Source organism: Mus musculus, chromosome 2, assembly GCF_000001635.26.
Source record: "Mus musculus strain C57BL/6J chromosome 2, GRCm38.p6 C57BL/6J".
In the NCBI taxonomy this organism is placed as follows: domain Eukaryota; kingdom Metazoa; phylum Chordata; class Mammalia; order Rodentia; family Muridae; genus Mus; species Mus musculus.
This window is the reverse complement of record NC_000068.7, coordinates 110,826,032-110,840,456: the sequence shown is the minus strand read 5'-3', so window position 1 is coordinate 110,840,456 and position 14,425 is coordinate 110,826,032. Positions and strand designations below refer to the sequence as shown.

Sequence of the window (14,425 nt, the reverse complement as noted above, 5' to 3'; positions counted from 1 at the left end):
ACCACCCACATTTTATGTCAACCTAGTCAGCTCATTCAAATACCATATGCAATAGATTATTAAAAATTGACAGTCAAATCATTAAATGTCACTGACATATGATTAAATGTCACTTAGATGAATCATACATTGACAGTATTAACCCATGACACACGAGGCAGCCCCATGCTGTACTTCAGCCACCCCCTAAAATAAATTAATAGAAAGCAATAGAGAAGTTCTTATAAAGAGGTGCATTGTCTCTTCTTTTAAAATCATTATTCATACCCAGGCATTTAAAGAGTTGCCTTAAAACCCTCCAGTCAAATGCTTTGTGCAGCCCTCACGAAGTAAGACTCCAGCTAATGGATCAGGCAGGCGGTGGAAGGCAGAACTTTCAGCTGTCATGCTGAAGAGTGATTTAAAGAAGGTTGTCACTGGAGACGGTTGTCAGCAATGAGGAATTCCAAATGCAGCTGATCCCAGAACTCTGAATGTGGTATGTTTAAAAGTGCCTCAATCTAGGAATTTTGTACTGCCGTTCTGTTTGGTTAAGCATGCATAGTGAAAGCAAGGAAGAATAACAGGTATTGATTTTCAAAATTGAGAATGGAGAGTTTTAAATTTTTCTTGATGCTAGAAATGAATCTGTTAAAGTGAAATGGTGTGATCTAAATGTGGATTTGATAATGAGTGGTGTGTATCTTGCATGCAGAACAGTTACCACCTCTCGGTGACGTTTTGGCTGTGCTTAGATGTATTACTTTTGGTTTCATGAAAAAAAGTATTCAGAAATTCTACCTAAAATAGATGTAGATATGGAATTATGTAAAGCATATTCTTTTTAAGGATACGTGTTTTCTGATCATTCTTAAGGTATAATTTCATCTGTGACTTCTTTGCTAATGTCAAAGTACAGAGTCTCAGAAGAAATGCTGTAAGGAAGGAAAACAGGATTAAACCTGAAACTACAGAAATGACCTGACTTTGAATAGCTCTAGTATGCTGGGAAAGGGCATGTCTTCAACCTGCTTTCTTTGTGTTCTATGCCCTTAAAAGTTACTCTTAAAGTATTTACCATTTCATCAATATTTGTTTTCATTTCTTTCTTTAGAAATAAGAAACAATCCCATTTACAAATCAGAAAATATATATCTGCACTCAGAGTCTGATCACTTAAAATTGATAGTCACTGACATGGAAGTAAGTTTTCATGGAGAAAAAGTATTTACAAGATTCCTTATGTGACATTTAATATAACAATCATTTACTAGGAACAGTATCTGCTAAGATATTCTCTGTAAACTAATTCTGCAAAGTAAATATTCAAAATTTACATGTTGCATTAAGAACACAACAGGAAACTATAGTCTGTGCTCCATCATTGTCTACTCAAAATACTTGGCTTTGACTTTTTCTTAGATAAATCAGAGATTATATTGTATTGAATAAATAAAATTAAGAGGAAAAATATTTTCAATATAGCACTTAGCCTAGTGTTTGCTACATCGCACAAATTCAAAATGTGTTTGCTTCTCTCTTGTCCATACATTTATGTTTTCTTGCTTAGGGACTATTTGTGTTTGTTTAGTACTGTTACTCTCTTATGGATATGTTTTATGACATAGTATTCAGAGAATGAAAGTCACATAATTTAGACATTTGGATTTCACTCTTATGAAAAATAATTATTTTGCTGCCTTCTTTTTAATACTATACTATAGTACTACTCAGTGAAATATACAGATCTTATACAATAAGTGTGAAAAGACAATGTTCTCTAAGCAAAATGAATAAACTTAATATTGGACAAGCATATCTAGAAGTCAGAAGGTCTAATTAATCATTTCGATCAATTCATTGATTGACAGCCTGAAAAAATAAGAAATGCAGATTTTAATTCTCATTCCTCATCTTAACTAGTTTAATATCAGCTATAATTAGAAAATAGCTTCATATCTGAGAATATTTTTCAGACAAAAGTATAAGTTGCATAACTAAAGTTGATATGTATAAGAAATGTTTCACTTTCCTAAAAACAGAAATATCAGTAATTTCAGATTGAACTATATATATATTTTTTATTTTGACATTTCTTCTTCAAAAAAGTGAGATTGCATTTGATATTTCAGACTTCTCACATTCTAAGAAATCTGGACTACAACAAGCTTTAAAATATATGCTTTGAAATATCTATTTTTTAAAATAGATACCTTAGAACAGAGGTTGGCAAATTTGTATCAAAATTGCCTGTGGGAATTGTTTTTAAAAAATAATTTACAGCTTCTTCTTGCATTAGATCACACTGAAGCTCAAGAATGTGCAGCTTCAATAGGTGCCGAGGTCATAATGAAGCTAATGATCTAGGTATCATATTTGACAGCCCTTATCTTCTGTCTGCTATTAGCAGCTCAAGTCCGTCTTGTGGCCAGAGTGTACTGGGTAATCCATTGATTAAAAAAAAAAAAAAAGCAAGCAAAAAGCAAAAGAAAATCCCAAAAAGAAAACAGAAAAACAGAAAAAAATAACAACAAAACAAAATCCCTTCTTTTGCAAAGCTTTCAGCACAATGGAAAATAAGAAACTAAACTAAACTAAACTAAACTGCATAAGTCTGTTTACAAAATGTCTTAAGTCGACTTAAGGTTGTAGAAAGGCTGCCGTCCTGCAGAAGCTACTTATTAAAACATAGACATGGTGCACGAGGACTAGGAGGTGGGAAATCAACACAGGGGAGAAATGGAGTGACCGGCATCAAAGAGAGAGAGCCTCTATGAGGCATTGGGTATATACGAAATTGGCCTATGCAATAAGAACACATAGATGGTGGCCAAAGAAGAGAGCAGAAGAAGTTCCCAGACACAGTGCTTTAGATCTCTGTTGTAGGTCTGAGACGTTCTTTTGAGGCTAACAACTTTGAAGAGATACGTGTTCATTTGGTGACAGGAGATAAGATTTGAGCTGGAACATATGCATGATTGAATGGAGCAAGAGGTAGAAGCTGCTCAGATTTATAAACACTGAGGTGGCAGTATTAAAAATAGCATAATTCCGACTGTTTTGTGATACAGAAGTAAAGAGTAAAAAAAAAAAAAAAAAAAAAAAGGAGGTTGGAAAGAAAATGAAGATCATTTGTGAGAGATCAGTAGTTGTAATGGGAGTGTGGTAAGTTTCTTTGTTTTTGTTTATAGCAGAAAAAGTATACATTTAAAAATCTATAAAACTAAATATTTAATAGACTTTGAGATGAAAATCACAAGTTACATTAATGGTTGCTGAGGGTGTGAGTGTGTGTGTGTGTGTGTGTGTGTGTGTGTGTGTGTGTGTGTAAATGCATGGAAGAGATGAATAAGGTTTAATGTATTTAACATGTAAATAATATGCTTGCTGTCCTCAAAAGTTTACGGTTTATTGGGGAAAACAAACAAACAAACAAATTTTTATTAAGATGATTTAAAGAATAGCACTTTAATGTTAGATTTAATATGAGTTATGCTTTCTATTTTTCCAAGTCCTTTCGCATTTGAATTGTTCTTATCACAATCAATCTGTTCACAGGTCTCAGTAGCCCTAGCCTTGTTCCCTGGATCCTTAAATGGAGTTCTTTAGTCCCTTTGCTCACAAGATCTATTTCCCCTGCTATTCACTTTCTTAGGACTCAAGATACATATAACTTCTGAAAAGTTTTCTTTCTGAAACAGTTATTTCATTTTTGCTGTCATAACACTTAAACTCTTTCTTGCCCTCACAGGGGAACACGTCTCACCAAATTATAACATATTCTCTTTCTTCTTCCTTAACTACATCATTCTCCTAAAAGGGAGGCTCACTGAGTATTTTTCATTGTAATGATCTGAACACCTGGCACAGGCAGAACTGAGTCATAACAGCAACACACGATGAACTTGTTAAATGAGTGCTGTACTAAAAAACAGCTCTTGGAAAACATTGTAGCTTGAGGCAATGCAAAGCCATTGCTGTGGGCTTCAAGAGTGTAGGTAAAAACCTTGCTTTTAAAAATATATTCAGTTTTAAAAATAATTTCAATTTTATACTAGATATGTATTTCATTGATTAGAGGAATTAAGAATGTAAAAGCAAGTATATCCACGAGATTGCTGTGGTACAGAACAATAATTTAGCAAAATACATCTAACTCATCATTTAGTTGGGAATAAAACAATAATGATATATACATCTTATTATATAAAAGTATGTTTATATGTGTATGAATACATGTATGTATGTATGTATGTATGTATGTATGTATGTATGTATCCATAAAGCTGTTCAGCAACAGGGCATGGTCTTCATCTCCCTCGTGACCTGATGGAATAATAGAGAACATACAAAACATACAAATTGTAGTATTCTCAATGCCATACCGATTGCAGTGAGACTTCTTTGGAAGTCCCTGGCTCCTCATGTGAAATATGATAAAATTATGGATGGATTACACAATAAATATTGATGCTTCCTTTTCCTCTGGTTTACATTAGCATCATTCCTTAATTGGCTAGCTTACTATACTCTATGGCAGCTAACAAAAATTTTCTACCGCTAAGGCCATAGAGGTGGCTCAGCCATTAAAACATACATCTTGCTCTTGAAGAAAAGTATAGTTATTTTCCACATTTCAAGTGATTTACAACCTCTGTTAATTCCATTTCCAGGGGATATGAAAAATTCCTTTGGCCTCGGTGGGCATCTGGTCCACCTATTGTATACAGACACACACAAACAGAGAATTTTGAGAGGTGCTTCCTGGGTCTCCAGACCAAGTGTTCATAGAAACATCTAGGTATTGATGCTGTAGAGATTTTGCTACATGAACATAATAGTCTTTGATATTGAGAAGAAACTGCAGTTCTCTAATTTAAATTTGAATTCTTTCTCTTAGAAGAGAAAGAGTCCTAACAAAAATTTCTTACATTCTGTATAAAAAAGAGCAGACTTTATAACAACTATATACAACCTTTATTACATGGTGTGTATTACATATAGTGTTTAGTGTATGTGAACTTCTATTCCATTGATTATATAGCCTTGGAGAGAAACAAGTCAAAGGAGGCTGAGCAATTACTTCTGAGATTTCTTTTTTCATATCTCCTCTCTTCTTCCCTCTTCTTTTCTATCCTACCTTCCTCTTCTCTGTGTTTTCCCATCTCTTGCTTCTTTCTTTGCTATTAAAGACTTAACCCAGGGTACTTAATTTGAGAGTATATGTTCTGAGCTTAGTGTATATTTACCTAATCGAAGCAAGAGGCTTGCTTGTTACTGTACACACAAGGAAGAGAAATGAACTGGAAGCTTGAATAAGAGTGTGCGTATGAAGAAAATATGGGGTGGTATAACAAGTTCTGCTTGGGAGCACATATTGCTTCATACCAAAAGTCACAGACTTGTATATAGCATTCCTCAAAGCCATTAAGTTCTCTCAACTCTGAGCTATGTCCATTCAGATGACCCTGTGCTGCTAACAGTAGCAAAACGTCACTGAAATCCACCAAAGCCAAATTACACTTGACTCTGTTTCCATAGAGACTGTTGTTATAAATGACAAACTGGACCCTTCAGTTTAGTTAATGCATCCAGACTGATAATTAAGAACCCATATCAGTGCAGAGGATCTGTTGTTTATGAATCACCAAGTATCAGGATGTGTTCTTTATCTATCTGACAACAGTAGTAGTAAGTAAAAGGTTCAAGAATTCAAGTAATTCAAAGATTCTTTAAGAAAGATCTGCAACCCTGTAGGTGCAGCATTATGAACTAACCAGTACCCCGGAGCTCTTAACTCTAGCTGCATATGTATCAAAAGATGGCCAAGTCGGCCATCACTGGAAAGAGAGGCCCACTGGGCAGGCAAACTTTATATGCCCCAATACAGGGGAATTCCAGGGCCAAAAAATGGGAATGGGTGGGTAGGGGAGTGGGGAGGGGAGGGTGTGGGAGGCTTTTGGGATAGCATTGGAAATGTAATTGAGGAAAATACGTAATAAAAAAAATAAGAGAAAAAAAAAGAAAGAAAGCACTGTTTGCTAAATTAGTGTTGTACTAATGGAACTGATAAGAATTTTTTTAAATCACATTTAATAAATCCAAATACTCTAATGTAACTTGATATTCTTAAGAAAATGGGACATTAAACTAGGATATGGGTTTAAATACTGACACTACCATTTGTATATTGCTTGACATTGGAAAATTGTTTAAATTTGAACCCGAGATTCCTCTCCTTGTGGAGTGAAGCCGATGGCAGGAGCAAGGGTGATTGTGGTGAATCAGTAACTGTGAGTAGACTTTCAGATACCTAGAGGGTGCTCAGCTCAGTGGGCGAGCACAAATCCTCACCTAAACAAAGATTAAAAACAAGCCTTGACTAGTACTTGTGTATGGTAAGAACTACAGTAAAAACATAGCTATGGATCTGAAGAAGTGCCTTAGTGGGTAAGAGTAAGAGGGTCTGAGCTAAGATCTCAGCACCCACACACAACGCAGGGCATGGTTACCATCCTTTCTACAGGAACACTGGAGAATCTTAAACTAAATAAATAAGGTAAAGAGTGTCAGAGCACAGTATGTTACATCCTCCTCTGGCCCCTGCAAGCCTGTGTATTCAGATACATGTAGCACACCCACTCTTGTACATATGACACATATACCCCACCCTCACATACATAATATATGCACATTAAAGCCTATGAGATAAATAAAATAGAAATAGAAGTATCTTCAGATTTTTAAAATTAAAAAGCCAGTGATTTCAGAGGTTAATATTGTCCAAGAATAAAATCAGGGCACATCACAGCTGTCCCTTCCTATAGACTGTCTAACTCTTGTGAGGAAGGGGGTGAATATAGAGTTCAGGAAAGGAAAGACAAATTAGAAAATAGGTGCTGAGGATTTCCATGGGAAATAAAGAGAATCAGGCAAACATTTCCTGGGAAAGGGATGTGGGTAATGTCCTCTGAGGCCTTCAGACTCTCCTCATTTTTCTTTTCCATCGATGACAAACTCTGATTTCTTCTCTTATCTCTACTGGTAGGATTTTAGGTAAGAAAATGAAAACAAGGCTCATAAATGTTATATGTTATATATCCATAGCCTAAAATGTACAAAAATACATTAAAAGTTGAGTATTAGGGCTGGTGAGATGGCTCAGTGGGTAAGAGCACCCGACTGCTCTTCCGAAGGTCCAGAGTTCAAATCCCAGCAACCACATGGTGGCTCACAACCATCCGCAACAAGATCTGACTCCCTCTTCTGGAGTGTCTGAAGACAGCTACAGTGTACTTACATATATTAATAAATAAATCTAAAAAAAAAAAAAAAAAAAAGTTGAGTATTAAATAGTTATATATGCTCTCTGAACTGGGAAATGGGTGCCGTGTTTGAAACAGCTTGAGCTAATCCAGAATGGAGGATGCTCATTATGCATACTGGGTATTGAATGGCAATGGAAAATAGAGAAAAAATTAGGTACCTTGTAAAAGTGGGCTGCCTTAAACCAAGAGAACAGAAAGAAAAGATTTTGAACACAAAATCAGGTTCCACAATAGAAGTTTATAATAATAAATATAATATAATAAATATAACAAATATAACAAATATAATTAATATAATATGATATAATATAATATAATATAATATAATATAATATAATATAATATAATATAATATAATATAATAGGCAACATGTGAGAAATAGAAGCATTAAACTGGGCATGGTGCCACATCCTTGTAACCCAGAACTTAAAAAGCAGCAGCAAGGCATCACCATGAGTACATAGCTAGAGATGTACAGTAAGCCTCTTTTTATAGCTTTGGTAATCAAATAGATCAACCCCCACATGATGTATTTCATATAAACTCAATATTTTATCTGTTAAGAGATTCTTAATCCATGTGGAATATGATAGAGATTTCACTTGAGAATTATTTATATTCTGTAGAATACTTGCAGGCTGGCCTTGAAGTTTGAATGTATCCACTTAGAAGTAAACTTGATGCAGTGTTTTACATGTATGGCAGAAAATAATCTACTTAGAAATCATCTGGCCTCAGATGTTTTCCTACTTCTATATAAGAAAAAAGTGAACCGTGATGTAATTCAGTTTCATTTGTACCTACTTTGTCTCTAAGTCTGTAGCTCCCCAACCCAGCACTTGCCTAAAATAACCACAGTTCCAGGTATATGCCAGGCATTTGTTTGTGTGTGTGTGTGTGTAAACTTTTGTCATTTTTCCTTTCTTCATATTACCATTGCAGATTTTAATATATGTGAGTAATGTGCATTGACAATATTCACTCTTTTGCCTTCTCTTGTTTCCTGTCACTACCTAGTCCCCTTCCTATTCCCATAGTTTCCATTCTAATTTCCTGTTTGATCCTTCAAAATATTTAAATTCTGTATATTAGAAAATTATGAAATACCCAATATTAAACCTTTAAATTTTACAAGAGCCTGGCTTATTTTGTTTAATGTAGTGATCTCAGGCTTCACCCATTTTTCTGCAAATGACATGGGTTTGGCCTTAATAGTAGTCATATACCACCCCATCAAATTGGAAGGTGACCAGACTGATAGCATGACATGGGAATTGTGAAAATGGCTGTAAAGCACAAGTGCGCAAATATCTTTGTTTAGTGTTGCATTAGATTCAAGCATTGGCATAGCTGGATCACATGGTAGCTCTGATGTCAGTTTCTGAGAAACCTCCAAGCTGATGCCACAGTGGCTGAACTAACTTATAATCCTGCCAATGGTGTACATAGCCCACTTTTAACCGTGCATCCTAACAGCCATCCAGTTTACATTTTCCAGGTGGTTGAGGATATTGAAATACCCATGTATTAATTTTACGTCTTTAGAAGTGATGTCCAGTTCATTTGCCTGATTGCTGATAGATTTTGTGTCCATTTAGTACTTAACAGTCAATGAGTCTTTGTGTACCCTGCATATGAAGTGCCTCTCAGAAGATCAGCTGAGAGAGATCATCTCCAATTATTTATCTTGTCTCTTCTTTTTTGATACTTATTTATTTTGTTATTTTTAATAATTGGTTATTTTTATTTACATTTCTTTTTATTATTACTTTTATATTTTTACAGTCCAGTCATTACCACCCTCCCCGTCTGCCCTCCTACAGTTCCTGATCCCATTCCTCCTACCCCAGTCTCCAAAAGGATGCCCCCCACCCTGCAGCCCCCAATCATCCCTTCCCACTCCCTGGAGCTTCAAGTCTCTCAAGGGTTAAGCACATCTTCTTTCACTGAGGGAGGCCAGGCAGTTCTCTGTTGTATATGTGTTGGGAGCCTTAGACCAGCTAGTGTATGTTGCCTGGTTAGTGACTCAGTGTCTCAGAGATCTCAGGGGTCTGGGTTGGTTGAGATTGCTGGTCTTCCTATGGGGTTGCCCTTCTCCTCATCTTCTTCCACCCTTTCCCTAATTCAACCACAGCGGTCCCAACTTGAGTTCATTGGTTGGGTTTAAGAATCTGCATCTGTCTCATTTGGGCCTCTTGGAGGGCAGACATACTAGGCTCCTGCCTGTAAGTACATCATAGCAACATTAAGTGTAGGGCCTTAGGACCTCTCCTTGAGATGGATTCGAAATTGGGCTGGACACTATATCTCCTTTCCCTCAGTCTCTTCTCCATTTTTGTCCCTGCAGTTCTTTTAGACTTCTTTTTGGAAATTATTTCTTCTATGCTCAAAGCCTTTGGCTTTGATTCAATCCTACTTGTCAATTCTCGCTTTTCTTTTCTGAGCCAGTGCCAGTCCTACTCAGAAAAACAACTGTCTCCACGTATCTCCTGAAGTACTTTCCTATATTTTCATAAAGTAAACGTTCTTCAAGATATATGTATTAAAAACATCACAAGAGGAGTTAAATTCCTACTTTTGGATATGGTTAGGATTCCTGGAAAGAGAATTGTAGGCTGGTATTTGTGGCTGTGCTTATTTTCCATGTAATGTTAATGCAATGGGTGATATTTTCAAAAGTTATGGATACATATTGGAATCATCAAAATCTTTAAGTGGTTTTAGACAAATATGTCCTTCCTACTACTTGTTAGGTATGTGGGTCTTTGCTTAATAACAAGATGTTCATAGTGTTGCCTTCATAGACTTAGCATTCTGACAGCATGTTAGAATTCTGCAGACCATATCAGCATATTCAACAGTGAAATAGAATGGTTTCATTGACAAATGAGAATTGCTATAATCAAAAGAAACTCAGATAGGTTCAATGAGTAGACAAAATGCCAGTATTGGTATTTTATTTCCCATGTCCCCCTGATAAGCTCTTACAGTGGTACTGGGCCAAAACAGTGAGAGGAAGGGGGAACTTTTAGAAGAAATAAAAGTTGTCATCAACCATGCACTTCCAGAATTGTATTTCAAAGACTCATTCCACTGTCAAAGCATAGTTTTTAAACAATTTCTAAGATGCTCGGTAACCCTTTTAATATTTTAATGATATGATTTAATTTTAACATGTATTAGAAAACAACTCGCATTACCTGATACTAATCATTTTAAAATTAAACATTTAGCAAGATATACATTTTTGAAAGTACAATCTCAAGAAAAATGATAAAATAATAGCCCCATGGGTTTGTATATATTATTTTACTGTATATTGTGGAAACATGTTATATAAATGGAGAAAAATTGTGAGGAGCAATGCCATATTGTGTTTTGTCTAATAACTTCCCTGATGATTCTGCCTCCCACTTATCTTAGCACCCCAGACGCCTGCCACTCATGTGACTTCTTTCTTGACTTTTCGTTGCTTTTTTTAATCTAAAATTTTATCTTGCAATTTGTTCAAAACAAGTTTGTAAGCAGACTCATTTTTACTGCTGCATTCGATTTCTCAGCAGAAACTGAATCGTCTTAACAATGCCCTATAGACACCTAGCTTATTTCCAGTCTTTCTTTTGCAAGTTAACATAATACAAACAGCCTGCTTAATTGCTGCATTTTCCTATTTGTTGTTATAAAAAAAATCAAAAAATCCCATAAGTTGGATTTACCTAATGAAGATTCTGGAGCCAGATGCTGTGGGGAACACATCCTAGATCAGAGAGGAAGAGAAAGCACCCAGCTGGCCTTCCTACTGCACCAAAATCTCAGAAGCAAAAAGCCCCTTCTTCTCCATGCTGTCTTAAATACCTTTCTTGATAGGTAGTTAAGTAAGTAGGTAAGTACATAGATGGGTGGATGGATGAGTAGATAGATAGATGGATGGATGGATAGATAGATAGATAGATAGATAGATAGATAGATAGATAGATAGATGATAGATAGATAGATAGATAGATAGATAGATAGATAGATAGATAGATAGATAGATAATAGATTCTGATAGCACTTTAAAATTTTGTATTGTATAACGCAAGAGAATAATATGAAACTAAGGAAAAGAGAAAACAGGCTTAGAACTTAGAATGAGTCTGTGTGGCTTTTGGGACATGTCATATAATTGAATACTATTTAAACAAAAACTTTAAACATTGTTAATTTATAATTTTCATTAAGTTATTTATTTATTCACTTTTCCTCCCAATATCAGTTCAGTCTCTCCTCCCAGTTCGCACCTTACAGCTTCCTCCCCACCCCGTCCCTTCTCCTCTGAGAGGGGGAAATACTCCTGGGTATCACCCCCTCCCACCTCCACACTCCCACCCATACCCACCCAGGGCATCAAGTCACTGCAGAAGTAGGTACATCTCACTGAGGCTAAACCAGGTGGCTCAGCTAGCAGAATGGGCTCCACAAGCAAGTAACAGATTCAGGGAGAGCCCCCAAATCCCCACTCCACCCTGCTTCAGTTGTTGGGGGACCCACAGGAAGACCAAGTTGCACTTCTGTTACATATGTGTGCACAGAGCGGGAGGGGAGGTGTTGGTCCAGCTCATGCTTGCTGCTCTTTGGTTGTGTGTTCACACATACATACAAATACAAAAACGTTTACTTAGAGCCAGGGATGGATGAGAGAGACTAGAAGGGAAAGGGAAAATGTGGAATGACCACTAATTACAATGGTATTTCTTTTTATGTGTGATGAAAAATTACCAAAAGGCAGATGTGAACATTGTACAATTCTGTGGGCATACTAAGAAACTTTGTTGTAGATGTTGTTTAATTCAAAATATATGAATTGTATGATGCATGGATTTCCTATCAATAAGCTGTTTTGAAACAATATTGTAGGTTTAATTAGCTTGTGTACAATAACACAAAATGTGAGGTTTTATAGAAAGTGCTAAATGATAGGGTCCAGGAATAACCCCACAAACCACACAAAAAACGATCTCAGTCAGACAGGGACAGTTTATTAAAAACAACCCTAAGACTAATCAATCAGAGTTGTAGCTCAGACTTCAGGAGCTTAAAATCTATGACCCCAAATATTTCTCAGAACCAGTTAATGGAGATTAAAACTGAAATTATTCATAGCCAACACATGATAATATTAATAAAGCATAACTGTTTTAATGACCTTTATTTCCTGTGTTTTACAATATTTTTTACTTGTATGCATTTATTTATTTATTTACTTATTTATTTATTTATTTCACATTCCATATTTTATCCCCACCCTCACCCCACCTCTGACTGCTCTGCATCCCATATCTCCTCCCCACACCCTGTCTCAACATGAATTTCCCCAGCCCCTCAAGGCCACCTGAACTCTAAACACCCCGGGGCCTGCAGTCTCTTGCGGGTTAGGTACATCATCTCTGAATAAACACAGACCCAGAAGTCCTCTGCTGTATGTGTGTTGGGGGCCTCATATCAACTGGAGTATGCTTCCTGTTTGGTGGTTCAGTGGTTGAGAGATCTACAGGTCCAGATTAATTGAGACTGCTGGTCCTCCTATAGAATTGCTCTCCTCCCCAGCTTCTTTAAGTCTTTCCCTAATTCAACAACAAGGGTCAGCTGCTTTTGTCCATTGGTTGGGTGCAACTTTCCACCTTTGACTCTTTCAGCTGCTTGTTGGGTCTTCTGAAGTGCAGTCATACTAGGTCCGGTTTTGTGAGCACTCCATAGCCTCAGTAATAGTGTCAGTTTTTGGGGCCTCCCCTTGAGCTGGACCTTCTTTTCCTCATGCTCCTCTCCATTTCTATCCCTGTAATTCTTTCAAACAGGAACAATTATGGGTCAGAGATGTGACTGTTGGATGGCAACCCCCTCCCTCATTTGATGGATGCCCTGTCTTCCTGCTGGAGATGGACTCTATAAGTTCCCTCTCCCTACTGTCTGGCAGTTCATCTAAGGTGCTCCCTTTGGGCTCAGAGAGTCTCACTTCCCAGGTCTCTGGTGCAATCTGAAGGGTCCTACCAACCTCCTACTTCCCAAGGTTGCCTGTTTCGACTCTTTCTGCTGGCCCTCAAGGCTTCAGTCCTTTTCCCTCACCCAGTATCAGATCAGGTTTCCCTCTCCCTTCCACTCCCTCCCTCACCCACTTTCCTTTCCAGGACCCTCCCTCCCTCCCCACTTGAGATTGCTTTCTTCTCCCTCCCAAGTGGGACTGAGGTGTGCTCACTTGGGCACTTCAGCTTGTTGAGATTTTTGATTTCTGTCTACTATATCTTGGGTATTCTATACTTTTTCTTTAGCTTTTTTTTTTAAAAAAAGCTAATATCCACTTATTAGTCCATACTATGCATGTCCTTTTGGGTCTGAGTTACCTCACTCAGGATGATATTTTCTAGTTCCACCCATTTGCCTGCAAAACTCAGGTTGTCCTCTTTTTAATAGCTGAGTAGTATTCCACTGTGTAAATGAACCACATTTTCTGTATCCATTCTTTTGTCATGGGACATCTGGGTTGTTTTCAGGTTCTGGTTATCATAGTGGAACAAGTGCTCCTGTGGCATGGTGGGGCATCTCTTGATTATATTGCCAAGAGTAGTAGCTGGGTCTTTGGGTAGATCTATTTTCAGTTTTCTAATGAACCTCCGGATTGATTTCCAGAATGATTGTACCAGTTTGCAATCCCACCAGCAATGGAGGAGTGTTCCTCTTTCTCCACATCCTCTCCAACATGTGTTGCTTTAATCTTAGCCATTCTGATTGGTATAAGGTGGAATTTCAGGGTCATTTTGATTTGCATTTCTCTGATCACTAAGGATTTTGAACATTTGTTTAGGTGCTTCTCAGCCATTCAATATTCCTCAGTTGTGAAATCTTGGGTTAGTTCTATATCCCATGTTTTTTAATTGGGTTGTTTGGATTTTTTAGTGATTAACTTCTTGGGTTCTTTTAGATATTAGCCTTCTATAGGATGTGGGGTTAGTGAAGACTTTTTTCCCAATCTGTAGGTACCACATTTTCTGTATCCATTCCACTGTTGAGGGACATCTGGGTTCTTTCCAGCTTCTGGCTATTATAAATAAGGCTGCTATGAACATAGTGGAACATGTGTCCT

General features: G+C 36.9%; 1 protein-coding gene across 8 annotated transcripts in view; it reads left to right on the top strand.

Moving 5' to 3' along the window:
- Window positions 1-14,425, top strand: part of Ano3 (anoctamin 3) — a 295,191-nt gene that overhangs the window by 109,935 nt on the left and 170,831 nt on the right. The window contains exon 1 of one of the 8 annotated variants that reach the window (NM_001355244.1): window positions 398-478. The exons of 5 other annotated variants lie outside the window; for them this stretch is intronic. The gene's annotated coding sequence lies outside the window, so the exon portion shown is untranslated. 2 more of the 8 variants (XM_006499261.4, XM_030250350.1) reach the window with 2 other exon arrangements.